Source organism: Bos grunniens, chromosome 3 (assembly GCF_055505025.1).
Source record: "Bos grunniens cultivar Pamir isolate PY7600 chromosome 3, Bosgru_T2T1.0, whole genome shotgun sequence".
Lineage (NCBI taxonomy): Eukaryota > Metazoa > Chordata > Mammalia > Artiodactyla > Bovidae > Bos > Bos grunniens.
In genome coordinates, this window is record NC_141167.1 from 113,724,250 (window position 1) to 113,751,694 (window position 27,445).

General features: G+C 67.0%; 16 non-coding genes across 16 annotated transcripts; 11 read left to right on the forward strand and 5 right to left on the reverse strand.

The window, feature by feature from the left end:
• Positions 1-1,027: 1,027 nt before the first annotated feature.
• On the reverse strand, positions 1,028-1,099 carry TRNAD-GUC (transfer RNA aspartic acid (anticodon GUC)). Its single transcript has one exon. It is a non-coding gene; the product is annotated as a tRNA-Asp (tRNA).
• A 553-nt stretch (positions 1,100-1,652) lies between these two features.
• TRNAL-CAG (transfer RNA leucine (anticodon CAG)) lies at positions 1,653-1,735 on the forward strand. Its single transcript has one exon. It is a non-coding gene; the product is annotated as a tRNA-Leu (tRNA).
• A 1,438-nt stretch (positions 1,736-3,173) lies between these two features.
• On the forward strand, positions 3,174-3,244 carry TRNAG-GCC (transfer RNA glycine (anticodon GCC)). The gene has a single exon. It is a non-coding gene; the product is annotated as a tRNA-Gly (tRNA).
• Positions 3,245-3,894: 650 nt separating this feature from the next.
• TRNAD-GUC (transfer RNA aspartic acid (anticodon GUC)) lies at positions 3,895-3,966 on the forward strand. Its single transcript has one exon. It is a non-coding gene; the product is annotated as a tRNA-Asp (tRNA).
• Positions 3,967-4,730: 764 nt separating this feature from the next.
• On the forward strand, positions 4,731-4,802 carry TRNAG-UCC (transfer RNA glycine (anticodon UCC)). Its single transcript has one exon. It is a non-coding gene; the product is annotated as a tRNA-Gly (tRNA).
• Positions 4,803-5,102: 300 nt separating this feature from the next.
• Positions 5,103-5,174, forward strand: TRNAE-CUC (transfer RNA glutamic acid (anticodon CUC)). Its single transcript has one exon. It is a non-coding gene; the product is annotated as a tRNA-Glu (tRNA).
• Positions 5,175-11,370: 6,196 nt separating this feature from the next.
• TRNAG-GCC (transfer RNA glycine (anticodon GCC)) lies at positions 11,371-11,441 on the reverse strand. Its single transcript has one exon. It is a non-coding gene; the product is annotated as a tRNA-Gly (tRNA).
• Positions 11,442-12,715: 1,274 nt separating this feature from the next.
• Positions 12,716-12,798, reverse strand: TRNAL-CAG (transfer RNA leucine (anticodon CAG)). Its single transcript has one exon. It is a non-coding gene; the product is annotated as a tRNA-Leu (tRNA).
• Positions 12,799-13,351: 553 nt separating this feature from the next.
• TRNAD-GUC (transfer RNA aspartic acid (anticodon GUC)) lies at positions 13,352-13,423 on the forward strand. Its single transcript has one exon. It is a non-coding gene; the product is annotated as a tRNA-Asp (tRNA).
• A 764-nt stretch (positions 13,424-14,187) lies between these two features.
• Positions 14,188-14,259, forward strand: TRNAG-UCC (transfer RNA glycine (anticodon UCC)). The gene has a single exon. It is a non-coding gene; the product is annotated as a tRNA-Gly (tRNA).
• A 300-nt stretch (positions 14,260-14,559) lies between these two features.
• TRNAE-CUC (transfer RNA glutamic acid (anticodon CUC)) lies at positions 14,560-14,631 on the forward strand. Its single transcript has one exon. It is a non-coding gene; the product is annotated as a tRNA-Glu (tRNA).
• A 6,202-nt stretch (positions 14,632-20,833) lies between these two features.
• TRNAG-GCC (transfer RNA glycine (anticodon GCC)) lies at positions 20,834-20,904 on the reverse strand. The gene has a single exon. It is a non-coding gene; the product is annotated as a tRNA-Gly (tRNA).
• A 1,263-nt stretch (positions 20,905-22,167) lies between these two features.
• Positions 22,168-22,250, reverse strand: TRNAL-CAG (transfer RNA leucine (anticodon CAG)). The gene has a single exon. It is a non-coding gene; the product is annotated as a tRNA-Leu (tRNA).
• A 553-nt stretch (positions 22,251-22,803) lies between these two features.
• TRNAD-GUC (transfer RNA aspartic acid (anticodon GUC)) lies at positions 22,804-22,875 on the forward strand. Its single transcript has one exon. It is a non-coding gene; the product is annotated as a tRNA-Asp (tRNA).
• A 790-nt stretch (positions 22,876-23,665) lies between these two features.
• TRNAG-UCC (transfer RNA glycine (anticodon UCC)) lies at positions 23,666-23,737 on the forward strand. Its single transcript has one exon. It is a non-coding gene; the product is annotated as a tRNA-Gly (tRNA).
• A 300-nt stretch (positions 23,738-24,037) lies between these two features.
• On the forward strand, positions 24,038-24,109 carry TRNAE-CUC (transfer RNA glutamic acid (anticodon CUC)). The gene has a single exon. It is a non-coding gene; the product is annotated as a tRNA-Glu (tRNA).
• The last annotated feature ends 3,336 nt before the right edge of the window (positions 24,110-27,445 follow it).

Consider the following 27,445-nt stretch of genomic DNA (forward strand, 5'->3'; position numbering starts at 1 on the left):
CAAATCCATGCCACCCGCCCCGCGCCACCTTGCTGCCCACACCCGGCCCTTGCAAGTCCAGCCGCCCGCCGGCCCTGTCAGTCCGCCTGCCCTGGCGTGCCCTCTTGCATTCAGCCCCCTCAAAACACTGCGCGCGCCGGCAGCTTCTTGTACAAACACCAAAAGCCGCGGGGCCAGGGGGCTGGCTCCCCGCTCCCAGCTGTCTCTCCCGCGAATGCCCATGACGGGAGGGCGGTGGAACTCAGCAAAATTCAGGCCCTTTGCGTTGTCAGGGATCGAACCCGAGTCAACTGCTTAGAAGGGAAATATGTTCACTACTATACCACCATCGCTGCACAGCCAAGGGAGACGCCGGCACCGGGCTCAGCCCAGGCACTCTCGCCGACACTGCGGCATCCCTGCCAGGACGCCCAGTCAGCCGGAGGCTCTGCGAGCCAGCGCTACGCAGCTGCCGGGGTCCACGGGCCCGCCCGCCTCGGGCCGGCGCTCCCACGGCCTTCCGGCCCTCCGGCTCTTCGCTCCCCGCCGCGGCCCGCGACGCTTCCACCCTCATCCCCGGGGGGCAATGCGGGGTACGCAGCTTCCAGCACCCAGCTGGCCTAAGCCCGTCTCCACCCGGCGCTGGGCGAGGCCACTTCCCACGACGACAGGGGGACACGGGACCCACCCGCCTGCACGCGTCCTGGGGCTGTGCCGAGCCGCACGGCGGGAACGTCGCGAGCCTAGGACCCACTGAGGCAGCCACTGTGGGTGGGTGCGTGCGCGGGCGAGCCGCAAGATCCGGCTATGGTCGGGCGAGGGCGTGGGGTCGCCAAGGAGGGCCTCGCTCCACCGTGGCGACCGTGCGCCCGGCGACCACAAAGGGCTCAGGCAGGAGGGCTGCACGGGGAGAGGGGGTCGACGGTGGCTAGGCCGGGCACCACCGTTGGTGGCGCCATGGCGCCTCGCCCAAAGGCAGAGGGAGGAGACGAAGGGACCCTGGGGGCCTGGCGGCAGGACAGAGCGGACACCAAAAACGGTGTGTGGCCTCCCCGTCGGGGAATCGAACCCCGGTCTCCCGCGTGACAGGCGGGGATACTCACCACTATAGTAACGAGGATGCCAGCAACCGTCCTGCCGCCCGGCCGCTCCAGGCTCTCGGGCTGCCTGCCGACGCGTCCCCCTGCCCTGCACGGGCCCCCGGCCACCGCGGGTCCGGACCCAACCGCGCACCCAACCAACCGCCTCGCTCACAGCGGCAGCCCGCCACCCCGACAGGGCCCCGGACCCCCGGGGCACTGGACACTCCCCAGGGCGCGCCGCCTCTTGCCTCCCACGCGGGCATTCCGCCGGGAGAAGGGGGCCCGAGAAGGCAAGCGAGGCTGCGAGGACACGGTGGGCGCGCGCCGGCCGGCGTCGGGCCAGGAGAGGCGTGGCTGGGGAGGGGCCGGCCCGCCCACGGCCCGGCTGGGTCCGGGGAGCGACCGGCGGCCGAGCCAGGCGCCTCGGCCGGCCGCCGCGCGCCGGCTCCGTCGACACCCACCCCGGACGGCCGCCTGCCTGCCTGCCTGCCTGGCTGGCGCGGCGCGGCGCGCGGCCCGCCAAGGGCGCCGGGGCTCGCGCCGCGTCGGGTCCCAGCCAGGCGAGCGGCCACGCGCCCAGCCAGGCCCGCCGTCAGGATGGCCGAGCGGTCTAAGGCGCTGCGTTCAGGTCGCAGTCTCCCCTGGAGGCGTGGGTTCGAATCCCACTCCTGACAAGCCAGTCTTTTGGCCAGCCTGACAAACGCACCCGTCCTCCCGGCGCCACTGCCTTTCTCCACACACGCCCTCCCCCCGCCACCTGCACCCCACCCCAGGAACCTTCAGTCCTCCTCAGCGCATCTTTCCTCCCAAGATGGCTGAGGCTGCAGCTGCTGATTTTCTGACTGCCACTTGCCCACCCCCGCCGAAACACGCCCACCCGCGCTCCCACCCACGCCCACCCACGCCCATCCACGCCCACGGCCGCGCTCCAGCTCGCCCCGGTCCACGCCGACTCAAGCAGCCCCGCGGCGGGTGGCAAGCCTTCTTCGCTTCGCCGGCGCTCCGACCTCTGCCTGGGGAACGGCCAACTCGCTGTCGTAGCCTTGCTTCAACGTCCGCAGCGGCCGCTCTCCCTCTGGACGGCGTCCTGTCCTCCCCGCCCGCCCCGCCGGCCCGCCTGCGCTCTACAGCCACAGGGAGACAGCCGAGCCCCCGCCTTGCCTTGGCCGGGCTACACCTGCCTGGCGCCCGCCCGGCACGCGTGCCACCCAGCCTTCTTGCTGGCCAGCGAACACCGACCTTCCTTGCACGAGTCCGTCCCTGGAAGCGTGCTCCTCTGGGGAGGGAGCGGAAGCCCTGCGTGCCCGTGCAGCCCACCCACAGGCGCCCGGCCGGCGACCCCGACCTCGGCGCCACCGCGCCCGTTACTGGGGGAAGACGCTGCCCGGGCCGGAGCCAAGCCCGACTTGGCGTGGTCCCTGCCTCAGCCGGCAGTCCCCGAGCCGGGAGCCGCTCTGCCAAAGGGCCCCTCCTCACCACCACCACCCTGTCAGAGCCGGACCCCGGGAGCGCTGTCGGCCAGAGCGCAGGAGCCAGGCTCACACGCTTTTGGGTCCCTGGGCATGAGCGCCGCTCGGGGGGAGGGGGGTCGGCAGAGGAGGGGCTCCAGGGCGTCGCGCTCCCGCGCTCGCGGTTCGCGCACAGCCCGAGCCCCGCATCCCGGCCCCCACCCGCTCTCGCACGCCCTACCCCGGCCAGGCCGGAAAGTCAGCACGCCAGAGGCACTTTGGGTCGAGAACCGGCACGTCGCGAGACCGTCTGCGCGCGGCCGCAGCGACCACACAGCGCCTGCACCTGACAGGGATCCCGGCGCGGGGCAGACCGCGTGGACTGCCGGCCCCCTCAGACGACACCGAGAGGCTCGCGGCGGCCGTGGTCGGCGCAGAAGGCGCGGGACGGGCCGAGTGGGCCCGCGTTCCGCCGACCCGGGGTCCCCCCGAGACCGCCGCGCCCTGGGGTCGTGCATGTGCCGGGATCCTGGCTTTCAGGTAGCCCGCCCGTCGTCTCCTGCTACGATGGAGCAGATAGATGCCCATGGGCGAGCAGTAAGCAGTGAGGGGCCGGTGGCGGCCAGGGCCTCTGGGGCAGCGTCGGGGGACACTGGCCACCGGCGCATGGGTGGTTCAGTGGTAGAATTCTCGCCTGCCACGCGGGAGGCCCGGGTTCGATTCCCGGCCCATGCAGCTATAGCGTCCCTTTTTGGTCCCGCAGTGCAGCCCAAGAGCCCAGCTAGGTCTGCCCGCACAAACGCGCTCCAGGCAGCGCTCCTGCAAACGCTGGTTGCTACCTGCTGCCCGCTGCCTCTCCCATGCAGACCCGACGACCCCTCCCCACGCCACCCATAAAAGGCCTGCTGCCAAGCCTCCGTGGCATGTAACACAGCGGGCTCAGCAGCCCGTGCGCCTCACCGCAGCATCACCCCTGCCCCAAGAGCATCACCACCTCAGATACACCCTCATCATCCCCCTACACCCTATACGCAATTTAAGAGGTAGAAAACTATCTTAGGGGAAAGGCAGGGTAGGAACGCATTGGGAATCAGATCAAGAGATAAGAAATGCTATACAAACAGTAGATAAGCAACAAAGCTTTCCTATGTAAAATGAGAACTATATCCATAACTTGCCTTAACTTACACTGGAGAATCACCTGGAAAAGAACGGGGGACTGAGTCACTTTGCCGACCACGGACCGGTTCCTCGCCGGGCTGGGGGGCTGCCGCTGTGACCGAGGCGGTTGGTTTGGTGCGCGGTTGGGTCGGGACCCGTGCTGGGCAGGAGGAGGCGTCGGCAGGCAGCCCGAGACCGGCCGGGCGGCAGAACTATCGCCACCGTCCTCGTTAGTATAGTGGTGAGTATCCCCGCCTGTCACGCGGGAGACCGGGGTTCGATTCCCCGACGGGGAGGCCACACACCCTTTTTGGTGGCCGCGGTCGCTCTCTGTCCTGCCGCCAGGCCCCCAGAGGCCCTTCGTCTGGTCCCGCCGCCTTTGGGCGAGGCGCCAGGGCGCGGTGCGCGGCCTAGCCACCGTCGACCCCCTCTCCCCGTGCGGGCCTCCAGCCCGAGCCCTTTGTGGTCGCCGGGCGCACGGTCGCCACGGCCGAGCGAGGGCCTCCTTGGCCACCCCACGGCCTTGCCCGACCAGAGCCGGAGCTTGCGGCCCGCGGGGCCGCCCGGCCGCCCACGCACCCACTCCCACTGGCCGCCTGAGTGGGCTCCTAGGCTCGCGACGCCCCCGCCGTGCGGCTCGGCACAGCGCCGCGACGCGTGCAGGCAGCTGGGTCCCGTGTCCCCAAGTCGTCGTGGGAAGTGGCCGCGCCCAGAGCCCGGTGGAGAAGGGCTTTGGCCAGCTGGGTGCGGGAAGCTGCGTGCCCCGCGTTGCCCGCCGGAGGTGAGGGCGGAGGCGTTCGCGGGCCGCGGCGGGGAGCGAAGGGCCGCAGGGCCGCAAGGCCGTCGGGCCGGTGGACCACGGCAACGGCGTAGCGCCGACGCGCATGGGGCGCCGCGCGGCTGCTGGTGGCGCCGGCGGCGGCGCAGAGCCTCCGGCTGACGGGGCGTCTGGGCAGGGATGCGGAGGCGGTGGCGGCAGGGGCGGCAGGGGCGGCGGCGGCGGCGAGATTATGCTGGGGCGAGCCCGGGGCCGGCGTCCGGCGGCCGCCCGGGCTGTGTAGCGTTGGTGGTATAGTGGTGAGCATAGCTGCCTTCCAAGCAGTTGACCCGGGTTCGATTCCCGGCCAACGCAGCGGGCCGACCTTTTGCTGAGCTGCACCGCCCTCCCGGCACGGGCGATGGCGGGGAGAGAGAGCTGGGAGCGGGGAGCCAGCCCGCTGGCCCGCGGCTTTTGGCGTGTGTGCGAGAAGCCGGCGGCGCGCGCAGTGTTTTGAGGGGGCTGAAAGCAAGACGGCACGCCAAGGCAGGAGGACTGACGGGGCCGGCGGGCGGCTGGACTTGCAAAGGCCGGGTGTGGGCGGCAAGGTGGCGCGGGCGGGTGGCATGGAGGCGCTGGGTTCAGCGGGAGCAGGCGAGGGCCTTGCCCCGACGCTCCCTGGTGGTCTAGTGGTTAGGATTCGGCGCTCTCACCGCCGCGGCCCGGGTTCGATTCCCGGTCAGGGAAGCCTTTCTTCTTCCTCTCCGGAGGCCTGCCACCTGCCGGGGTCCTCGCCGGCGACCCTCCCACCTTTACCCTTTTAGCCTACGCAATGGCAACCCACTCCAGTCCTCCTGCCTGGAAAACCCTATGGACCGAGGAGCCTGGGAGGCTGCAGACCATGGGGTCGCTAAACGTCCCATAGGACCGAGCGACTTCACTTTCACTTTTCACTTGCATGCATTGCAGAAGGAAATGGCAAGCCACTCCAGTGTTCTTGCCTGGAGAATCCCAGGGACGGGGGAGCCTGGTGGGCTGCCGTCTACGGGGTCGCACAGAGTCGGACAGGACTGACGCGACTTAGCAGCTCAGCACTGCGCCAGAGGCCCCCGGGACCCTGCACCTCCAGCCCAAGCACGATTCAGGCCACCTCCGCCGTCCCCCGGGGCAAACCTTTGTTGGCCGCAGTGGCAACCTCGCGCCGCTTTCACCACGACCGGCCTGAGGCCTCCCATCCCCCGCCTCCCTCCCTCCTGAGGTGGCTGCGCCACCTCCTGGTGGCGGCCGTGAAGCTCCAGGGCTTGTGCTGGTTCTCCTGGTGTCGGGGGGGCGGGGGGAGGGGGGGCGGGGGGCGGGGCCGGTGAGGAGGTGGGGTGGGATAGGGCGGGGTGGGGATAGGGGCGGGGGTAGGGGCGCGAGCTGTGGTGGTCGCCAGCGGGGGCCAGCAGCGGCAGGGGCGGTGGCCGCAGCCGAAGGTGAGCGAGGGGGATGTGCCTCGGAGAGTGGGGGCCAGTGGCCACGGACACGCCTGCCTCCCCATGTCCCTCATGCCAGCCCCGTCTCTGGGCGGCTTGGCCACTGCGCGCCAGGTCCCGGGCTGGCTGTGACTCCCGTATGGTGCTGCTGTCTCCGAGAGGGTTCTGGTCTTGAGTGGGCTCTGGGAGGCGGACCACGGCGCCCGGGAGGCATCGGGATCAGTTCAGTCGCTCAGGGCACTGCAGCAGCCAGGCTTCCCTGTCCATCACCAACTCGCGAGGCTTGCTCAAACTCATGTCCGTCCAGTCGGGGATGCCATCCAAGCCTCTCGTCTTCTGTCGGGTCGTCCCGGTCTCCTCCTGCCTTCCATCAGGGTCTTTCCCCGTGAGTCAGTTTTGCGGGTCGGGTGGCCAGAGGATTGGCGTTTCGGCTTCAGCCTCAGTCCTTCTAATGAATATTCAGGACTGATTTCCTCGAGGATGGACGGGTTGGGTCTCCTCGCAGTCCAAGGGACTCTCAAGAGTCTTCTCCAACACCGCAGTCCAAAAGCATCAATTCTTCGGCACTCATCCTTCTTTATACTCCACCTCTCACATCTGTACGTGACCGCTGGAGAAACCGTAGCTTTCACGAGACAGACCCTCGTCACAGACCTCGTCTCTGCTTTTCGACATGCTGTCTAGGTTGGTCATAGCTTTTCTCCCAAGGAGCGAACGTCTTTTCATTTCGCCGGCGCGGCCGGCGTCTGCAGTGCTTTGGGGCAGCCCCCCCAAATGAAGTCTTTCCCGCTTTCCGTTCTTTCCCCGTCTATTTGCCATGAAGTGATGGGACGGGATGCCATGATCTTAGTTGTCTGAATGTTGAGTTTGAAGCCAACGTTTTCACTCTCCTCTTTCACTTTCCTCAAGGGGCTCTTTAGTTCTTCTTCGCTCTCCCCGAGGCAAAGGGGTGAAGACGGATGTGGACCTGTGCCTCGAATCCCACCACCGCTTAGTGGAAGTGAGAGAGCTCGCAGATCCGGGGGGGCGGGCCGGCCCGGCTGGGCAAAGCTAGCCCACCGGCCTGGAGGCGGCAGATGCGCTCGAGGCAGCGATGCCTGCCAGGGAGGACTACCCAACCATCAGGGTGTTTCCCTTGCCTGACCACAGCTCTCAATCCTACCGGACTGAGGCAAGATTTCCCCAGGCCTCCCTCCCCCACTCGTAACCAAAGGTGGGCACTGGGGCGCCCTCACACCCACACCCACCCACACACCCACCCACCCACCCACCCACACACACACACACACACGCACAGCGCCCTGTTCCCCGCACCCCTCCCCTAGTTATGACATCTACGAGTTTCCCATTCTCATCCAACTGTCTATCCAGGATCCACTCCATCCCTCTCGCCAACCTGTCATTGTCTTCCCCTAGGAACTCTCCCCGAGGGTAATCGCCCACCACAGTCTCCCCTTGGGCCAATCTCGAGGTCGTCTTTCCCCAAAGGGTTTCATTCCACGTCCGTTCAAGGACTGTGTCCTTCGGAGGGGAAGTGGACGGCCGACCAAGGGCACCAAAGTGCAGCGAGGGCGGCACAATCGGGTGGGATGGCGCCGAGTCCCCTATGGGAAAGGAGCCCCCGTGGCCCGACGTGTGCTTGCCGTGGCCAAAGGAGGTTTCCTTGAGGCCCCTGCCGGGGCCGTGGGCATCAGCGTGCGTGGGGGAGAGTATGGGACGAAGGTGCTTGGGGCCATGGCTGGTGGGCGCCCCACGTGGATCAGGGACCTGGGCAGAGCGATCATCGCAGGGAGAGGGGGCGGCGGCGAGCTGAGGGGCTGGCAGGCAGGCCCAGGGGTGCTTGGGTGGAGTCTTCCTGGAGGGCCAGCATGAGGGGATGGGTGGGGCTCGAGGGAACCTGGCCGAAAGATCGGCAGGCCGCTCGAGCAGGCCCTCTGCAGGAGCATGGGCGAGGTGGCAAAGCCCTGCCAGGCGCATGTGAGAGGCTGGGATGGATCTGTGGGAGGTAGGGGTGGGCGTAGGGTCGGGGTGGGTCCGCGGAGCCGGAGGGAGGCCCGCACTGGTGAACCTCAGGGCAGGGCAGGCCAGGCCAGGCCAGGGCAGGACGTGGGAGGGGTGGCCCGAGCTCCAGGGCGTTGGTGGCGGGGCCGGGGCGGGGGCGGATGGGTCCGAGCCTGGAGTTGGAGGGAAAGGCAGAGGGCAGGCCGTGACAGTGATGGGGCTGTGGCATGAGGAAGATGGTGGGGGAGCACTCCATTCATTTGGGCGGGGTGGCGGGTGAGCGGGCGAGCCACACTGGTGCGCGGTGCTGCAGGCTGCTCAGGCTCAGCGGTGGGCTGAGGACGCAGGCAAGCCAACGACAGAAACGGGGTCCCAGATGGGGGCCAGACCTGGTCCGAGATGGGTGGGCCCCCCTTACCGCCCCAGAGACCAAAGTCACCACTCATCAGGAGCAAATGTCCAGTCTCGGGTGTGACATGGCTGGGGGCACACGGTGGGATGGGGAGTGGTGGTTGGCCGCTCGGGTGGCTGAGATTTCACGAGGACCAAGGAGAGCTCCCATGTGACCGAGCACAACCGTCCCTCCAGGGTACACACCCGCAGAGGGCAAACCTCGGGGAGGTCTGAGGGTGCCCACACCGCCACGGACACGGCGACACTGTTTGCCATGGCCAAGACACGGAGCAAACCCCAGCGCCCATCCACACGTGGCGGGCCCGAGAAGAGGTGGCACAGATGTAGCATGGAACCATCACTCAGTCATAAAGAAATAAGTCAAGTGTTGCCACTTGTCACAAGCAATGATGGACCTAGAGACTCTTACACTTGGTGAAGCACGTCAGACCGCGTTGGACAAAGGCATGTGGAACGTGTGAAAGAATACAAAACGGAGCTATTTGCCGAGGAGAAACCCACTCACGCAGAAAACCACCTTAGGGGAACGCCAGCGGAAAGGCAGCGCTGGAGGGATGCGTGTGCAGCTGGGACGAACAGATACGCAGGACCCTGGATAAAGGGAGAAGCGCCAAGGTGATCCAGTTCAACACAGGGAATAAGCGTCAGTACCCTGGAATCCCCTCGAGTGGACAAGAATCTGAAAACATACATGAAATCCAAAATCCCGTGTACAACACGGGAAACAGAATCACTTTGCGGTCCATCGGAAACGAGCACAATATTGGAAACCCACTGTGCTTCAGCAACAACCGTGACTCCGACAATGGAATCGGCTTTGCAGAAGAAACGAAATCAACAGGCAAGTAAGTCGGCCGGGAACAGACGAGCTGTCCCAATCCCACCCTGGGTACATACCCGTGAGAGCCGCAACTCTTCATTCGGAAAGACACATGCAAACCCCACGGTCATAGCAGCACTGCTTGCCATAGCCGAGACGTGGAGGAAACCCTAGTGCCCATCCCCAACGGCTCACCCGCGTAGGTGCCATACCAGAGACAGGGAGAGAATGGGATGGCACTGAGCCGTCCACGCGAGTGCATTAGTGTCACTGGCAGCAACAGCGGAAGCTGGAGCTGCGCAATATTACCCTTGGTGAGGGAAGTCAAACAGGCAGGGTCACAGATGGGTGGAATCTTAAGTGTTGTACAAATTCACCCCTGTGGCAACCAGCGACAGACTCTCAGACTCGGGAAAGCAGCCTCGGGCTTCCCAAGGGCAGAGTCACGGACGGAGGGATGGATGAGGAGCCGGGCTCAACGGATGTACCGTACCAGTACTGCGTAGAAAGGAGAGGAGCAACAAGGAGACACGGAATACTACAGGGAATGAGATCCCGTATCCTGTTCACCTGTAACGGAAACCGATCTGAAACCCTCATCCCACCTGCACAGGAGGGAATCACAACGCTGTACAGCGGACACGGGCACCAGGCTGTAGTTGTACACTTCCAGAACAACAACTGCCACTCCGGGGAAGTCAATCAGTCGAGGATCGGTCCACCAGTAGGACAAAGAAGAGCTCACATGATGATCCAGCAGACCCAATCCCGGCTACTCATCGGGAAAAGACAACACGCCCAATGGGAAGAGAGGCGGGCATCCCCCAGGGTCATCGCAGCCCTCGGTGCCGTAGCCGAGACGTGGGAAACCCTCACGTGCCCGTCGGCCCGTGGCCGGCACGAGAAGGTGAGGCAGATACGTACCGTGGAATATGACGCAGCCATCAAGTAGGAGCGGCCATCGCCATGGGCCGCAACGCCGGACGGACCCACAGAAGGGTCCACTGCCTGAAGTGAGTCGGGTGGAGAGGGACAAAGCTCTGTGGACTCGAACAACGAATACCAGTGAATCTGTGTGCAAAGGGGAAACCGACCTTGAGACGGAGAAAACGTGCATAGGGCTAGCCAAGGGGAAAGGCAGGGGAGGGACGAAGTTGGAGTCGGATCAAGAGATAGGAAATACTGTACTTACAGTCGATGAGCAACAGAGCTTTCCTCTGTAGCATGAGAACTGTATTCGTGTCTCGCCTTAACCTACACTGGAAAATCACCTGGAAAAGAACAGGGGACTGAATCACTTTGCCGAGCACCTGAGACTAACCCAGGACTGTAAAGCAGTTCTCCTCGTGTTGGAAGAAGCAGAAAGAGGAGCAGGCCCTGGCCTGGGGTAGGGGGTGGGGGGAGGCAGGCCAGTGCGCCAAATGCAAAGGCAGGTTCCTGGACAGCCTGGGATTTGGAATGGCTCAGGGAGGACCTGGGCGTGGTGGGGGGGGGTGTGCAAATGGGGGAGGTGGGGAGCCGGGTGGGGGTGGGATGGGGGTTGCGTTTGGGGAAGTAGGGGCACGGTGAGGGTGCAGGCTGAGGTGGTGGTGCTCTTGGGGGCAGGGCTGATGCTGAGGTGAGGCGCGCAACAGGGTTTCAGGGGCATGGGGTGGTGTTTGAGGTGGTGAGGCCGTCCCTGTTGGAGACCCATTTCTGCCGAGGGACGGGAGCTGGTGGACTTCTTTGGAACTCCTCCTGCAAGACGCTGGTCCAGGGACCCTCCAGGCGAAAGGGAGGTATGCTTGCCAGATGTGGCAACTTCCTTGCTCCTGACTGTGCAAACGTAGTGTGATTGATTCTCGGAGTGTGGGGAGAGTGAGGCAGGGAGCTTGGAGACGGACCTTGTGAAAGGTGAAGAGGTGGTGCGGGCGGCTGCCAGCCGTGGGCTATTCCTTCCAGTGCAATCCCTGAGCCCCTGGCTGGGTCCGGGTGAGGAAGCGGGCAAACACAAGAAAGGCGCCTGGACGCACGGGCGGCTGAGCCCGCAGGGCTTGGGGCCACGGAGGCTTGGCAGCAGGGCCTTTTCTGGGTGGGGTGGGGGTGGGGTGGGGTGGTGGGCGTCTGCGTGGGAGAGGCAGCGGGCGGCACGTAGCAGCCAGCGGTTGCAGGAGCGCTGCCTGGAGCGTCTTCAGCCGGCAGACCTAGCTGGGCTCTGGGGCTGCACTGCGGGACCAAAAGGGGACGCTGCGGCTGCATGGGCCGGGAATCGAACCCGGGCCTCCCGCGTGGCAGGCGAGAATTCTACCACTGAACCACCCATGCACCGATGGCCAACGCCGCCCGACGCTGCCCCAGGGGCGCTGACCGCCACCCGCCCGGCACTGCTCACTGCTCGCCCGTCGCCCGTCGGCATCTATCTGCTCCATCGGAGCAGGAGACGACGGTGGGGAGCGGGGAGAGGGGGCGACCTGAAAGCCAGGATCCGGGCACGTGCAGGACCACAGGGCGCGGCGCTCTCGGAGGGTCCCACTCGGCCCGTCGCGCGCCTTCTGCGCCGACCACGGCCGCCGCGACCCTGTCGGTGTCGCCCGAGGGGGCCGGGAGCCGACGCCTCCTGCCCGGCGCCGAGATCCCTGTCAGGTGCAGGCGCAGGCGCTGCGTGGTCGCTGCGGCCGCGCGCCGACGTTCCTCTCAGCGACCGCCGGGTCCCGACCCAAAGGCGTGTGAGCCCGGCTCGTGCGCTCTGGCGGGCCGCGCGCCCGAGGTCCGGCTCTGACGGGGTGGTGGTGCTGGTGAGGAGGGGCCATTTGGCAGAGCGGCTCCTGGCTCGGGGACTGCCGGCTGAGGCAGGGAGCGCGCTCTGGAAGGGCTTGGCTCCGGCCCGGGCAGCGGCTTCCCCGGGAAGGTCGGGGGCGCCGGCCGGCCGCCGGTGGGCGGGCTGCACGGGCACGTAGGGCTTCTGCTCCCTCCCCAGAGGAGCACCCTTCCCGGGACGGACTGGTGCCAGGAAGACCGGTGTTCGCTGGCCAGCAGGAAGGCTGGGAGGCACGTGTCCCTGGCGGGCGGCAGGCAGGTGTGGCCCGGCCAAGGCCGCAAGGCGCAGAAGCGTCGAGGGCACGCAGCAACCCCCCTGGCGGGCAAGGCTGGGGCTCGGCCGCCTCGGTGTGACTGGGGAGCGCAGGCGGGCCGGCGGGGCGGGTGCGGAGGACAGACAGGGTGCCGGCCGGTGGGAGAGCGGCCGGGGGCGGACGTGGAAGCAAGGCTGCGAGAGCGAGTTGGCCGTTCCCCGGCAGAAGTCGGAGCGCCGGCGACGCGAGGAGGGCTTGCCAGCCGCCGCGGGGCTGCGTGCTTCGGTGCGGCCGGGGGCGGGGCGTGGCCGTGGGAGTGGGAGGGTGGGCGAGGGTGGGCGAGGGGGAAGCGGGGAGGCAGGAAAACCAGCAGCTGCAGCTGCAGCCAGCTGGGGAGGAAAGATGCGCTGAGGAGGACTGAAGGTTCCTGGGGTGGGGGTGCAGGTGGCGGGAGGCAGGGCGTGTGTGGAGCAAGGCAGTGGCGCGGGGAGGACGGGCGCGTTTGTCCGGCGGGCCAAAAGGCTGGCTTGTCAGGAGTGGGATTCGAACCCACGCCTCCAGGGGAGACTGCGACCTGAACGCAGCGCCTTAGACCGCTCGGCCATCCTGACGGCGGGCCTGGCTGGGCGCGTGGCCGCTCGCCTGGCTGGGACCCGACGCGGCGCGAGCCCCGGCGCCCTTGGCGGGCCGCGCGCCGCGCCGCGCCCGGCAGGCAGGCAGGCAGGCAGGCAGGCAGGCGGCCGTCCGGGGTGGGTGTCGACGGAGCCGGCGCGCGGCGGCCGGCCGAGGCGCCTGGCTCGGCCGCCGGTCGCTCCCCGGACCCAGCCGGGCCGTGGGCGGGCCGGCCCCTCCCCAGCCGCGCCTTTCCTGGCCCGACGCCGGCCGGCGCGCGCCCACCGTGTCCTCGCAGCCTCGCTTGCCTTCTCGGGCCCCCTTCTCCCGGCGGAATGCCCGCGTGGGAGGCAAGAGGCGGCGCGCCCTGGGGAGTGTCCAGTGCCCCGGGGGTCCGGGGCCCTGTCGGGGTGGCGGGCTGCCGCTGTGAGCGAGGCGGTTGGTTGGGTGCCCGGTTGGGTCGGGACCCGCGGTGGCCGGGGGCCCGTGCTGGGCAGGGGTCGCGTCGGCAGGCAGCCCGAGAGCGGCCGGGCGGTAGGACGGTCGCCGCCGTCCTCGTTAGTATAGTGGTGAGTATCCCCGCCTGTCACGCGGGAGACCGGGGTTCGATTCCCCGACGGGGAGGCCACACACCCTTTTTGGTGGCCGCGGTCGCTCTCTGTCCTGCCGCCAGGCCCCCAGAGGCCCTTCGTCTGGTCCCGCCGCCTTTGGGCGAGGCGCCAGGGCGCGGTGCGCGGCCTAGCCACCGTCGACCCCCTCTCCCCGTGCGGGCCTCCAGCCCGAGCCCTTTGTGGTCGCCGGGCGCACGGTCGCCACGGCCGAGCGAGGGCCTCCTTGGCCACCCCACGGCCTTGCCCGACCAGAGCCGGAGCTTGCGGCCCGCGGGGCCGCCCGGCCGCCCACGCACCCACTCCCACTGGCCGCCTGAGTGGGCTCCTAGGCTCGCGACGCCCCCGCCGTGCGGCTCGGCACAGCGCCGCGACGCGTGCAGGCAGCTGGGTCCCGTGTCCCCAAGTCGTCGTGGGAAGTGGCCGCGCCCAGAGCCCGGTGGAGAAGGGCTTTGGCCAGCTGGGTGCGGGAAGCTGCGTGCCCCGCGTTGCCCGCCGGAGGTGAGGGCGGAGGCGTTCGCGGGCCGCGGCGGGGAGCGAAGGGCCGCAGGGCCGCAAGGCCGTCGGGCCGGTGGACCACGGCAACGGCGTAGCGCCGACGCGCATGGGGCGCCGCGCGGCTGCTGGTGGCGCCGGCGGCGGCGCAGAGCCTCCGGCTGACGGGGCGTCCGGGCAGGGATGCGGAGGCGGTGGCGGCAGGGGCGGCAGGGGCGGCGGCGGCGGCGAGATTATGCTGGGGCGAGCCCGGGGCCGGCGTCCGGCGGCCGCCCGGGCTGTGTAGCGTTGGTGGTATAGTGGTGAGCATAGCTGCCTTCCAAGCAGTTGACCCGGGTTCGATTCCCGGCCAACGCAGCGGGCCGACCTTTTGCTGAGCTGCACCGCCCTCCCGGCACGGGCGATGGCGGGGAGAGAGAGCTGGGAGCGGGGAGCCAGCCCGCTGGCCCGCGGCTTTTGGCGTGTGTGCGAGAAGCCGGCGGCGCGCGCAGTGTTTTGAGGGGGCTGAAAGCAAGACGGCACGCCAAGGCAGGAGGACTGACGGGGCCGGCGGGCGGCTGGACTTGCAAAGGCCGGGTGTGGGCGGCAAGGTGGCGCGGGCGGGTGGCATGGAGGCGCTGGGTTCAGCGGGAGCAGGCGAGGGCCTTGCCCCGACGCTCCCTGGTGGTCTAGTGGTTAGGATTCGGCGCTCTCACCGCCGCGGCCCGGGTTCGATTCCCGGTCAGGGAAGCCTTTCTTCTTCCTCTCCGGAGGCCTGCCACCTGCCGGGGTCCTCGCCGGCGACCCTCCCACCTTTACCCTTTTAGCCTACGCAATGGCAACCCACTCCAGTCCTCCTGCCTGGAAAACCCTATGGACCGAGGAGCCTGGGAGGCTGCAGACCATGGGGTCGCTAAACGTCCCATAGGACCGAGCGACTTCACTTTCACTTTTCACTTGCATGCATTGCAGAAGGAAATGGCAAGCCACTCCAGTGTTCTTGCCTGGAGAATCCCAGGGACGGGGGAGCCTGGTGGGCTGCCGTCTACGGGGTCGCACAGAGTCGGACAGGACTGACGCGACTTAGCAGCTCAGCACTGCGCCAGAGGCCCCCGGGACCCTGCACCTCCAGCCCAAGCACGATTCAGGCCACCTCCGCCGTCCCCCGGGGCAAACCTTTGTTGGCCGCAGTGGCAACCTCGCGCCGCTTTCACCACGACCGGCCTGAGGCCTCCCATCCCCCGCCTCCCTCCCTCCTGAGGGGCTGCGGCTGCTGGCCCTGGTGGCGGCCGTGAAGCTCCAGGGCTTGTGCTGGTTCTCCTGGTGTCGGGGGGGCGGGGGGAGGGGGGGCGGGGGGCGGGGCCGGTGAGGAGGTGGGGTGGGATAGGGCGGGGTGGGGATAGGGGCGGGGGTAGGGGCGCGAGCTGTGGTGGTCGCCAGCGGGGGCCAGCAGCGGCAGGGGCGGTGGCCGCAGCCGAAGGTGAGCGAGGGGGATGTGCCTCGGAGAGTGGGGGCCAGTGGCCACGGACACGCCTGCCTCCCCATGTCCCTCATGCCAGCCCCGTCTCTGGGCGGCTTGGCCACTGCGCGCCAGGTCCCGGGCTGGCTGTGACTCCCGTATGGTGCTGCTGTCTCCGAGAGGGTTCTGGTCTTGAGTGGGCTCTGGGAGGCGGACCACGGCGCCCGGGAGGCATCGGGATCAGTTCAGTCGCTCAGGGCACTGCAGCAGCCAGGCTTCCCTGTCCATCACCAACTCGCGAGGCTTGCTCAAACTCATGTCCGTCCAGTCGGGGATGCCATCCAAGCCTCTCGTCTTCTGTCGGGTCGTCCCGGTCTCCTCCTGCCTTCCATCAGGGTCTTTCCCCGTGAGTCAGTTTTGCGGGTCGGGTGGCCAGAGGATTGGCGTTTCGGCTTCAGCCTCAGTCCTTCTAATGAATATTCAGGACTGATTTCCTCGAGGATGGACGGGTTGGGTCTCCTCGCAGTCCAAGGGACTCTCAAGAGTCTTCTCCAACACCGCAGTCCAAAAGCATCAATTCTTCGGCACTCATCCTTCTTTATACTCCACCTCTCACATCTGTACGTGACCGCTGGAGAAACCGTAGCTTTCACGAGACAGACCCTCGTCACAGACCTCGTCTCTGCTTTTCGACATGCTGTCTAGGTTGGTCATAGCTTTTCTCCCAAGGAGCGAACGTCTTTTCATTTCGCCGGCGCGGCCGGCGTCTGCAGTGCTTTGGGGCAGCCCCCCCAAATGAAGTCTTTCCCGCTTTCCGTTCTTTCCCCGTCTATTTGCCATGAAGTGATGGGACGGGATGCCATGATCTTAGTTGTCTGAATGTTGAGTTTGAAGCCAACGTTTTCACTCTCCTCTTTCACTTTCCTCAAGGGGCTCTTTAGTTCTTCTTCGCTCTCCCCGAGGCAAAGGGGTGAAGACGGATGTGGACCTGTGCCTCGAATCCCACCACCGCTTAGTGGAAGTGAGAGAGCTCGCAGATCCGGGGGGGCGGGCCGGCCCGGCTGGGCAAAGCTAGCCCACCGGCCTGGAGGCGGCAGATGCGCTCGAGGCAGCGATGCCTGCCAGGGAGGACTACCCAACCATCAGGGTGTTTCCCTTGCCTGACCACAGCTCTCAATCCTACCGGACTGAGGCAAGATTTCCCCAGGCCTCCCTCCCCCACTCGTAACCAAAGGTGGGCACTGGGGCGCCCTCACACCCACACCCACCCACACACCCACCCACCCACCCACCCACACACACACACACACACACGCACAGCGCCCTGTTCCCCGCACCCCTCCCCTAGTTATGACATCTACGAGTTTCCCATTCTCATCCAACTGTCTATCCAGGATCCACTCCATCCCTCTCGCCAACCTGTCATTGTCTTCCCCTAGGAACTCTCCCCGAGGGTAATCGCCCACCACAGTCTCCCCTTGGGCCAATCTCGAGGTCGTCTTTCCCCAAAGGGTTTCATTCCACGTCCGTTCAAGGACTGTGTCCTTCGGAGGGGAAGTGGACGGCCGACCAAGGGCACCAAAGTGCAGCGAGGGCGGCACAATCGGGTGGGATGGCGCCGAGTCCCCTATGGGAAAGGAGCCCCCGTGGCCCGACGTGTGCTTGCCGTGGCCAAAGGAGGTTTCCTTGAGGCCCCTGCCGGGGCCGTGGGCATCAGCGTGCGTGGGGGAGAGTATGGGACGAAGGTGCTTGGGGCCATGGCTGGTGGGCGCCCCACGTGGATCAGGGACCTGGGCAGAGCGATCATCGCAGGGAGAGGGGGCGGCGGCGAGCTGAGGGGCTGGCAGGCAGGCCCAGGGGTGCTTGGGTGGAGTCTTCCTGGAGGGCCAGCATGAGGGGATGGGTGGGGCTCGAGGGAACCTGGCCGAAAGATCGGCAGGCCGCTCGAGCAGGCCCTCTGCAGGAGCATGGGCGAGGTGGCAAAGCCCTGCCAGGCGCATGTGAGAGGCTGGGATGGATCTGTGGGAGGTAGGGGTGGGCGTAGGGTCGGGGTGGGTCCGCGGAGCCGGAGGGAGGCCCGCACTGGTGAACCTCAGGGCAGGGCAGGCCAGGCCAGGCCAGGGCAGGACGTGGGAGGGGTGGCCCGAGCTCCAGGGCGTTGGTGGCGGGGCCGGGGCGGGGGCGGATGGGTCCGAGCCTGGAGTTGGAGGGAAAGGCAGAGGGCAGGCCGTGACAGTGATGGGGCTGTGGCATGAGGAAGATGGTGGGGGAGCACTCCATTCATTTGGGCGGGGTGGCGGGTGAGCGGGCGAGCCACACTGGTGCGCGGTGCTGCAGGCTGCTCAGGCTCAGCGGTGGGCTGAGGACGCAGGCAAGCCAACGACAGAAACGGGGTCCCAGATGGGGGCCAGACCTGGTCCGAGATGGGTGGGCCCCCCTTACCGCCCCAGAGACCAAAGTCACCACTCATCAGGAGCAAATGTCCAGTCTCGGGTGTGACATGGCTGGGGGCACACGGTGGGATGGGGAGTGGTGGTTGGCCGCTCGGGTGGCTGAGATTTCACGAGGACCAAGGAGAGCTCCCATGTGACCGAGCACAACCGTCCCTCCAGGGTACACACCCGCAGAGGGCAAACCTCGGGGAGGTCTGAGGGTGCCCACACCGCCACGGACACGGCGACACTGTTTGCCATGGCCAAGACACGGAGCAAACCCCAGCGCCCATCCACACGTGGCGGGCCCGAGAAGAGGTGGCACAGATGTAGCATGGAACCATCACTCAGTCATAAAGAAATAAGTCAAGTGTTGCCACTTGTCACAAGCAATGATGGACCTAGAGACTCTTACACTTGGTGAAGCACGTCAGACCGCGTTGGACAAAGGCATGTGGAACGTGTGAAAGAATACAAAACGGAGCTATTTGCCGAGGAGAAACCCACTCACGCAGAAAACCACCTTAGGGGAACGCCAGCGGAAAGGCAGCGCTGGAGGGATGCGTGTGCAGCTGGGACGAACAGATACGCAGGACCCTGGATAAAGGGAGAAGCGCCAAGGTGATCCAGTTCAACACAGGGAATAAGCGTCAGTACCCTGGAATCCCCTCGAGTGGACAAGAATCTGAAAACATACATGAAATCCAAAATCCCGTGTACAACACGGGAAACAGAATCACTTTGCGGTCCATCGGAAACGAGCACAATATTGGAAACCCACTGTGCTTCAGCAACAACCGTGACTCCGACAATGGAATCGGCTTTGCAGAAGAAACGAAATCAACAGGCAAGTAAGTCGGCCGGGAACAGACGAGCTGTCCCAATCCCACCCTGGGTACATACCCGTGAGAGCCGCAACTCTTCATTCGGAAAGACACATGCAAACCCCACGGTCATAGCAGCACTGCTTGCCATAGCCGAGACGTGGAGGAAACCCTAGTGCCCATCCCCAACGGCTCACCCGCGTAGGTGCCATACCAGAGACAGGGAGAGAATGGGATGGCACTGAGCCGTCCACGCGAGTGCATTAGTGTCACTGGCAGCAACAGCGGAAGCTGGAGCTGCGCAATATTACCCTTGGTGAGGGAAGTCAAACAGGCAGGGTCACAGATGGGTGGAATCTTAAGTGTTGTACAAATTCACCCCTGTGGCAACCAGCGACAGACTCTCAGACTCGGGAAAGCAGCCTCGGGCTTCCCAAGGGCAGAGTCACGGACGGAGGGATGGATGAGGAGCCGGGCTCAACGGATGTACCGTACCAGTACTGCGTAGAAAGGAGAGGAGCAACAAGGAGACACGGGATACTACAGGGAATGAGATCCCGTATCCTGTTCACCTGTAACGGAAACCGATCTGAAACCCTCATCCCACCTGCACAGGAGGGAATCACAACGCTGTACAGCGGACACGGGCACCAGGCTGTAGTTGTACACTTCCAGAACAACAACTGCCACTCCGGGGAAGTCAATCAGTCGAGGATCGGTCCACCAGTAGGACAAAGAAGAGCTCACATGATGATCCAGCAGACCCAATCCCGGCTACTCATCGGGAAAAGACAACACGCCCAATGGGAAGAGAGGCGGGCATCCCCCAGGGTCATCGCAGCCCTCGGTGCCGTAGCCGAGACGTGGGAAACCCTCACGTGCCCGTCGGCCCGTGGCCGGCACGAGAAGGTGAGGCAGATACGTACCGTGGAATATGACGCAGCCATCAAGTAGGAGCGGCCATCGCCATGGGCCGCAACGCCGGACGGACCCACAGAAGGGTCCACTGCCTGAAGTGAGTCGGGTGGAGAGGGACAAAGCTCTGTGGACTCGAACAACGAATACCAGTGAATCTGTGTGCAAAGGGGAAACCGACCTTGAGACGGAGAAAACGTGCATAGGGCTAGCCAAGGGGAAAGGCAGGGGAGGGACGAAGTTGGAGTCGGATCAAGAGATAGGAAATACTGTACTTACAGTCGATGAGCAACAGAGCTTTCCTCTGTAGCATGAGAACTGTATTCGTGTCTCGCCTTAACCTACACTGGAAAATCACCTGGAAAAGAACAGGGGACTGAATCACTTTGCCGAGCACCTGAGACTAACCCAGGACTGTAAAGCAGTTCTCCTCGTGTTGGAAGAAGCAGAAAGAGGAGCAGGCCCTGGCCTGGGGTAGGGGGTGGGGGGAGGCAGGCCAGTGCGCCAAATGCAAAGGCAGGTTCCTGGACAGCCTGGGATTTGGAATGGCTCAGGGAGGACCTGGGCGTGGTGGGGGGGGGGTGTGCAAATGGGGGAGGTGGGGAGCCGGGTGGGGGTGGGATGGGGGTTGCGTTTGGGGAAGTAGGGGCACGGTGAGGGTGCAGGCTGAGGTGGTGGTGCTCTTGGGGGCAGGGCTGATGCTGAGGTGAGGCGCGCAACAGGGTTTCAGGGGCATGGGGTGGTGTTTGAGGCGGTGAGGCCGTCCCTGTTGGAGACCCATTTCTGCCGAGGGACGGGAGCTGGTGGACTTCTTTGGAACTCCTCCTGCAAGACGCTGGTCCAGGGACCCTCCAGGCGAAAGGGAGGTATGCTTGCCAGATGTGGCAACTTCCTTGCTCCTGACTGTGCAAACGTAGTGTGATTGATTCTCGGAGTGTGGGGAGAGTGAGGCAGGGAGCTTGGAGACGGACGTTGTGAAAGGTGAAGAGGTGGTGCGGGCGGCTGCCAGCCGTGGGCTATTCCTTCCAGTGCAATCCCTGAGCCCCTGGCTGGGTCCGGGTGAGGAAGCGGGCAAACACAAGAAAGGCGCCTGGACGCACGGGCGGCTGAGCCCGCAGGGCTTGGGGCCACGGAGGCTTGGCAGCAGGGCCTTTTCTGGGTGGGGTGGGGGTGGGGTGGGGTGGTGGGCGTCTGCGTGGGAGAGGCAGCGGGCGGCAGGTAGCAGCCAGCGGTTGCAGGAGCGCTGCCTGGAGCGTCTTTCAGCCGGCAGACCTAGCTGGGCTCTGGGGCTGCACTGCGGGACCAAAAGGGGACGCTGCGGCTGCATGGGCCGGGAATCGAACCCGGGCCTCCCGCGTGGCAGGCGAGAATTCTACCACTGAACCACCCATGCACCGATGGCCAACGCCGCCCGACGCTGCCCCAGGGGCGCTGACCGCCACCCGCCCGGCACTGCTCACTGCTCGCCCGTCGCCCGTCGGCATCTATCTGCTCCATCGGAGCAGGAGACGACGGTGGGGAGCGGGGAGAGGGGGCGACCTGAAAGCCAGGATCCGGGCACGTGCAGGACCACAGGGCGCGGCGCTCTCGGAGGGTCCCACTCGGCCCGTCGCGCGCCTTCTGCGCCGACCACGGCCGCCGCGACCCTGTCGGTGTCGCCCGAGGGGGCCGGGAGCCGACGCCTCCTGCCCGGCGCCGAGATCCCTGTCAGGTGCAGGCGCAGGCGCTGCGTGGTCGCTGCGGCCGCGCGCCGACGTTCCTCTCAGCGACCGCCGGGTCCCGACCCAAAGGCGTGTGAGCCCGGCTCGTGCGCTCTGGCGGGCCGCGCGCCCGAGGTCCGGCTCTGACGGGGTGGTGGTGCTGGTGAGGAGGGGCCCTTTGGCAGAGCGGCTCCTGGCTCGGGGACTGCCGGCTGAGGCAGGGAGCGCGCTCTGGAAGGGCTTGGCTCCGGCCCGGGCAGCGGCTTCCCCCGGGAAGGTCGGGGGCGCCGGCCGGCCGCCGGTGGGCGGGCTGCACGGGCACGTAGGGCTTCTGCTCCCTCCCCAGAGGAGCACCCTTCCCGGGACGGACTGGTGGCAGGAAGACCGGTGTTCGCTGGCCAGCAGGAAGGCTGGGAGGCACGTGTCCCTGGCGGGCGGCAGGCAGGTGTGGCCCGGCCAAGGCCGCAAGGCGCAGAAGCGTCGAGGGCACGCAGCACCCCCCTGGCGGGCAAGGCGGGGGCTCGGCCGCCTCGGTGTGACTGGGGAGCGCAGGCGGGCCGGCGGGGCGGGTGCGGAGGACAGGGTGCCGGCCGGAGGGAGAGCGGCCGGGGGCGGGCGGACGTGGAAGCAAGGCTGCGAGAGCGAGTTGGCCGTTCCCCGGCAGAAGTCGGAGCGCCGGCGACGCGAGGAGGGCTTGCCAGCCGCCGCGGGGCTGCGTGCTTCGGTGCGGCCGGGGGCGGGGCGGGGCCGTGGGAGTGGGAGGGTGGGCGAGGGGGAGGCGGGGAGCAGGAAAACCAGCAGCTGCAGCTGCAGCCAGCTGGGGAGGAAAGATGCGCTGAGGAGGACTGAAGGTTCCTGGGGTGGGGGTGCAGGTGGCGGGAGGCAGGGCGTGTGTGGAGCAAGGCAGTGGCGCGGGGAGGACGGGCGCGTTTGTCCGGCGGGCCAAAAGGCTGGCTTGTCAGGAGTGGGATTCGAACCCACGCCTCCAGGGGAGACTGCGACCTGAACGCAGCGCCTTAGACCGCTCGGCCATCCTGACGGCGGGCCTGGCTGGGCGCGTGGCCGCTCGCCTGGCTGGGACCCGACGCGGCGCGAGCCCCGGCGCCCTTGGCGGGCCGCGCGCCGCGCCGCGCCCGGCAGGCAGGCAGGCAGGCAGGCAGGCAGGCGGCCGTCCGGGGTGGGTGTCGACGGAGCCGGCGCGCGGCGGCCGGCCGAGGCGCCTGGCTCGGCCGCCGGTCGCTCCCCGGACCCAGCCGGGCCGTGGGCGGGCCGGCCCCTCCCCAGCCGCGCCTCTCCTGGCCCGACGCCCGCCGGCGCGCGCCCACCGTGTCCTCGCAGCCTCGCTTGCCTTCTCGGGCCCCCTTCTCCCGGCGGAATGCCCGCGTGGGAGGCAAGAGGCGGCGCGCCCTGGGGAGTGTCCAGTGCCCCGGGGGTCCGGGGCCCTGTCGGGGTGGCGGGCTGCCGCTGTGAGCGAGGCGGTTGGTTGGGTGCCCGGTTGGGTCGGGACCCGCGGTGGCCGGGGGCCCGTGCTGGGCAGGGGTCGCGTCGGCAGGCAGCCCGAGAGCGGCCGGGCGGTAGGACGGTCGCCGCCGTCCTCGTTAGTATAGTGGTGAGTATCCCCGCCTGTCACGCGGGAGACCGGGGTTCGATTCCCCGACGGGGAGGCCACACACCCTTTTTGGTGGCCGCGGTCGCTCTCTGTCCTGCCGCCAGGCCCCCAGAGGCCCTTCGTCTGGTCCCGCCGCCTTTGGGCGAGGCGCCAGGGCGCGGTGCGCGGCCTAGCCACCGTCGACCCCCTCTCCCCGTGCGGGCCTCCAGCCCGAGCCCTTTGTGGTCGCCGGGCGCACGGTCGCCACGGCCGAGCGAGGGCCTCCTTGGCCACCCCACGGCCTTGCCCGACCAGAGCCGGAGCTTGCGGCCCGCGGGGCCGCCCGGCCGCCCACGCACCCACTCCCACTGGCCGCCTGAGTGGGCTCCTAGGCTCGCGACGCCCCCGCCGTGCGGCTCGGCACAGCGCCGCGACGCGTGCAGGCAGCTGGGTCCCGTGTCCCCAAGTCGTCGTGGGAAGTGGCCGCGCCCAGAGCCCGGTGGAGAAGGGCTTTGGCCAGCTGGGTGCGGGAAGCTGCGTGCCCCGCGTTGCCCGCCGGAGGTGAGGGCGGAGGCGTTCGCGGGCCGCGGCGGGGAGCGAAGGGCCGCAGGGCCGCAAGGCCGTCGGGCGGGTGGACCACGGCAACGGCGTAGCGCCGACGCGCATGGGGCGCCGCGCGGCTGCTGGTGGCGCCGGCGGCGGCGCAGAGCCTCCGGCTGACGGGGCGTCGGGGCAGGGATGCGGATGGGGAGGCGGTGGCGGCAGGGGTGGCGGCGGCGGCGGCAGGGCGGCGGCGACGGCGGCGGCGGCCAGAGTATGCTGGGGCGAGCCCGGGGCCGGCGTCCGGCGGCCGCCCGGGCTGTGTAGCGTTGGTGGTATAGTGGTGAGCATAGCTGCCTTCCAAGCAGTTGACCCGGGTTCGATTCCCGGCCAACGCAGCGGGCCGACCTTTTGCTGAGCTGCACCGCCCTCCCGGCACGGGCGATGGCGGGGAGAGAGAGCTGGGAGCGGGGAGCCAGCCCGCTGGCCCGCGGCTTTTGGCGTGTGTGCGAGAAGCCGGCGGCGCGCGCAGTGTTTTGAGGGGGCTGAAAGCAAGACGGCACGCCAAGGCAGGAGGACTGACGGGGCCGGCGGGCGGCTGGACTTGCAAAGGCCGGGTGTGGGCGGCAAGGTGGCGCGGGCGGGTGGCATGGAGGCGCTGGGTTCAGCGGGAGCAGGCGAGGGCCTTGCCCCGACGCTCCCTGGTGGTCTAGTGGTTAGGATTCGGCGCTCTCACCGCCGCGGCCCGGGTTCGATTCCCGGTCAGGGAAGCCTTTCTTCTTCCTCTCCGGAGGCCTGCCACCTGCCGGGGTCCTCGCCGGCGACCCTCCCACCTTTACCCTTTTAGCCTACGCAATGGCAACCCACTCCAGTCCTCCTGCCTGGAAAACCCTATGGACCGAGGAGCCTGGGAGGCTGCAGACCATGGGGTCGCTAAACGTCCCATAGGACCGAGCGACTTCACTTTCACTTTTCACTTGCATGCATTGCAGAAGGAAATGGCAAGCCACTCCAGTGTTCTTGCCTGGAGAATCCCAGGGACGGGGGAGCCTGGTGGGCTGCCGTCTACGGGGTCGCACAGAGTCGGACAGGACTGACGCGACTTAGCAGCTCAGCACTGCGCCAGAGGCCCCCGGGACCCTGCACCTCCAGCCCAAGCACGATTCAGGCCACCTCCGCCGTCCCCCGGGGCAAACCTTTGTTGGCCGCAGTGGCAACCTCGCGCCGCTTTCACCACGACCGGCCTGAGGCCTCCCATCCCCCGCCTCCCTCCCTCCTGAGGGGCTGCGGCTGCTGGCCCTGGTGGCGGCCGTGAAGCTCCAGGGCTTGTGCTGGTTCTCCTGGTGTCGGGGGGGCGGGGGGAGGGGTGGCGGGGGGCGGGGCCGGTGAGGAGGTGGGGTGGGATAGGGCGGGGTGGGGATAGGGGCGGGGGTAGGGGCGCGAGCTGTGGTGGTCGCCAGCGGGGGCCAGCAGCGGCAGGGGCGGTGGCCGCAGCCGAAGGTGAGCGAGGGGGATGTGCCTCGGAGAGTGGGGGCCAGTGGCCACGGACACGCCTGCCTCCCCATGTCCCTCATGCCAGCCCCGTCTCTGGGCGGCTTGGCCACTGCGCGCCAGGTCCCGGGCTGGCTGTGACTCCCGTATGGTGCTGCTGTCTCCGAGAGGGTTCTGGTCTTGAGTGGGCTCTGGGAGGCGGACCACGGCGCCCGGGAGGCATCGGGATCAGTTCAGTCGCTCAGGGCACTGCAGCAGCCAGGCTTCCCTGTCCATCACCAACTCGCGAGGCTTGCTCAAACTCATGTCCGTCCAGTCGGGGATGCCATCCAAGCCTCTCGTCTTCTGTCGGGTCGTCCCGGTCTCCTCCTGCCTTCCATCAGGGTCTTTCCCCGTGAGTCAGTTTTGCGGGTCGGGTGGCCAGAGGATTGGCGTTTCGGCTTCAGCCTCAGTCCTTCTAATGAATATTCAGGACTGATTTCCTCGAGGATGGACGGGTTGGGTCTCCTCGCAGTCCAAGGGACTCTCAAGAGTCTTCTCCAACACCGCAGTCCAAAAGCATCAATTCTTCGGCACTCATCCTTCTTTATACTCCACCTCTCACATCTGTACGTGACCGCTGGAGAAACCGTAGCTTTCACGAGACAGACCCTCGTCACAGACCTCGTCTCTGCTTTTCGACATGCTGTCTAGGTTGGTCATAGCTTTTCTCCCAAGGAGCGAACGTCTTTTCATTTCGCCGGCGCGGCCGGCGTCTGCAGTGCTTTGGGGCAGCCCCCCCAAATGAAGTCTTTCCCGCTTTCCGTTCTTTCCCCGTCTATTTGCCATGAAGTGATGGGACGGGATGCCATGATCTTAGTTGTCTGAATGTTGAGTTTGAAGCCAACGTTTTCACTCTCCTCTTTCACTTTCCTCAAGGGGCTCTTTAGTTCTTCTTCGCTCTCCCCGAGGCAAAGGGGTGAAGACGGATGTGGACCTGTGCCTCGAATCCCACCACCGCTTAGTGGAAGTGAGAGAGCTCGCAGATCCGGGGGGGCGGGCCGGCCCGGCTGGGCAAAGCTAGCCCACCGGCCTGGAGGCGGCAGATGCGCTCGAGGCAGCGATGCCTGCCAGGGAGGACTACCCAACCATCAGGGTGTTTCCCTTGCCTGACCACAGCTCTCAATCCTACCGGACTGAGGCAAGATTTCCCCAGGCCTCCCTCCCCCACTCGTAACCAAAGGTGGGCACTGGGGCGCCCTCACACCCACACCCACCCACACACCCACCCACCCACCCACCCACACACACACACACACACACGCACAGCGCCCTGTTCCCCGCACCCCTCCCCTAGTTATGACATCTACGAGTTTCCCATTCTCATCCAACTGTCTATCCAGGATCCACTCCATCCCTCTCGCCAACCTGTCATTGTCTTCCCCTAGGAACTCTCCCCGAGGGTAATCGCCCACCACAGTCTCCCCTTGGGCCAATCTCGAGGTCGTCTTTCCCCAAAGGGTTTCATTCCACGTCCGTTCAAGGACTGTGTCCTTCGGAGGGGAAGTGGACGGCCGACCAAGGGCACCAAAGTGCAGCGAGGGCGGCACAATCGGGTGGGATGGCGCCGAGTCCCCTATGGGAAAGGAGCCCCCGTGGCCCGACGTGTGCTTGCCGTGGCCAAAGGAGGTTTCCTTGAGGCCCCTGCCGGGGCCGTGGGCATCAGCGTGCGTGGGGGAGAGTATGGGACGAAGGTGCTTGGGGCCATGGCTGGTGGGCGCCCCACGTGGATCAGGGACCTGGGCAGAGCGATCATCGCAGGGAGAGGGGGCGGCGGCGAGCTGAGGGGCTGGCAGGCAGGCCCAGGGGTGCTTGGGTGGAGTCTTCCTGGAGGGCCAGCATGAGGGGATGGGTGGGGCTCGAGGGAACCTGGCCGAAAGATCGGCAGGCCGCTCGAGCAGGCCCTCTGCAGGAGCATGGGCGAGGTGGCAAAGCCCTGCCAGGCGCATGTGAGAGGCTGGGATGGATCTGTGGGAGGTAGGGGTGGGCGTAGGGTCGGGGTGGGTCCGCGGAGCCGGAGGGAGGCCCGCACTGGTGAACCTCAGGGCAGGGCAGGCCAGGCCAGGCCAGGGCAGGACGTGGGAGGGGTGGCCCGAGCTCCAGGGCGTTGGTGGCGGGGCCGGGGCGGGGGCGGATGGGTCCGAGCCTGGAGTTGGAGGGAAAGGCAGAGGGCAGGCCGTGACAGTGATGGGGCTGTGGCATGAGGAAGATGGTGGGGAGCACTCCATTCATTTGGGCGGGGTGGCGGGTGAGCGGGCGAGCCACACTGGTGCGCGGTGCTGCAGGCTGCTCAGGCTCAGCGGTGGGCTGAGGACGCAGGCAAGCCAACGACAGAAACGGGGTCCCAGATGGGGGCCAGACCTGGTCCGAGATGGGTGGGCCCCCCTTACCGCCCCAGAGACCAAAGTCACCACTCATCAGGAGCAAATGTCCAGTCTCGGGTGTGACATGGCTGGGGGCACACGGTGGGATGGGGAGTGGTGGTTGGCCGCTCGGGTGGCTGAGATTTCACGAGGACCAAGGAGAGCTCCCATGTGACCGAGCACAACCGTCCCTCCAGGGTACACACCCGCAGA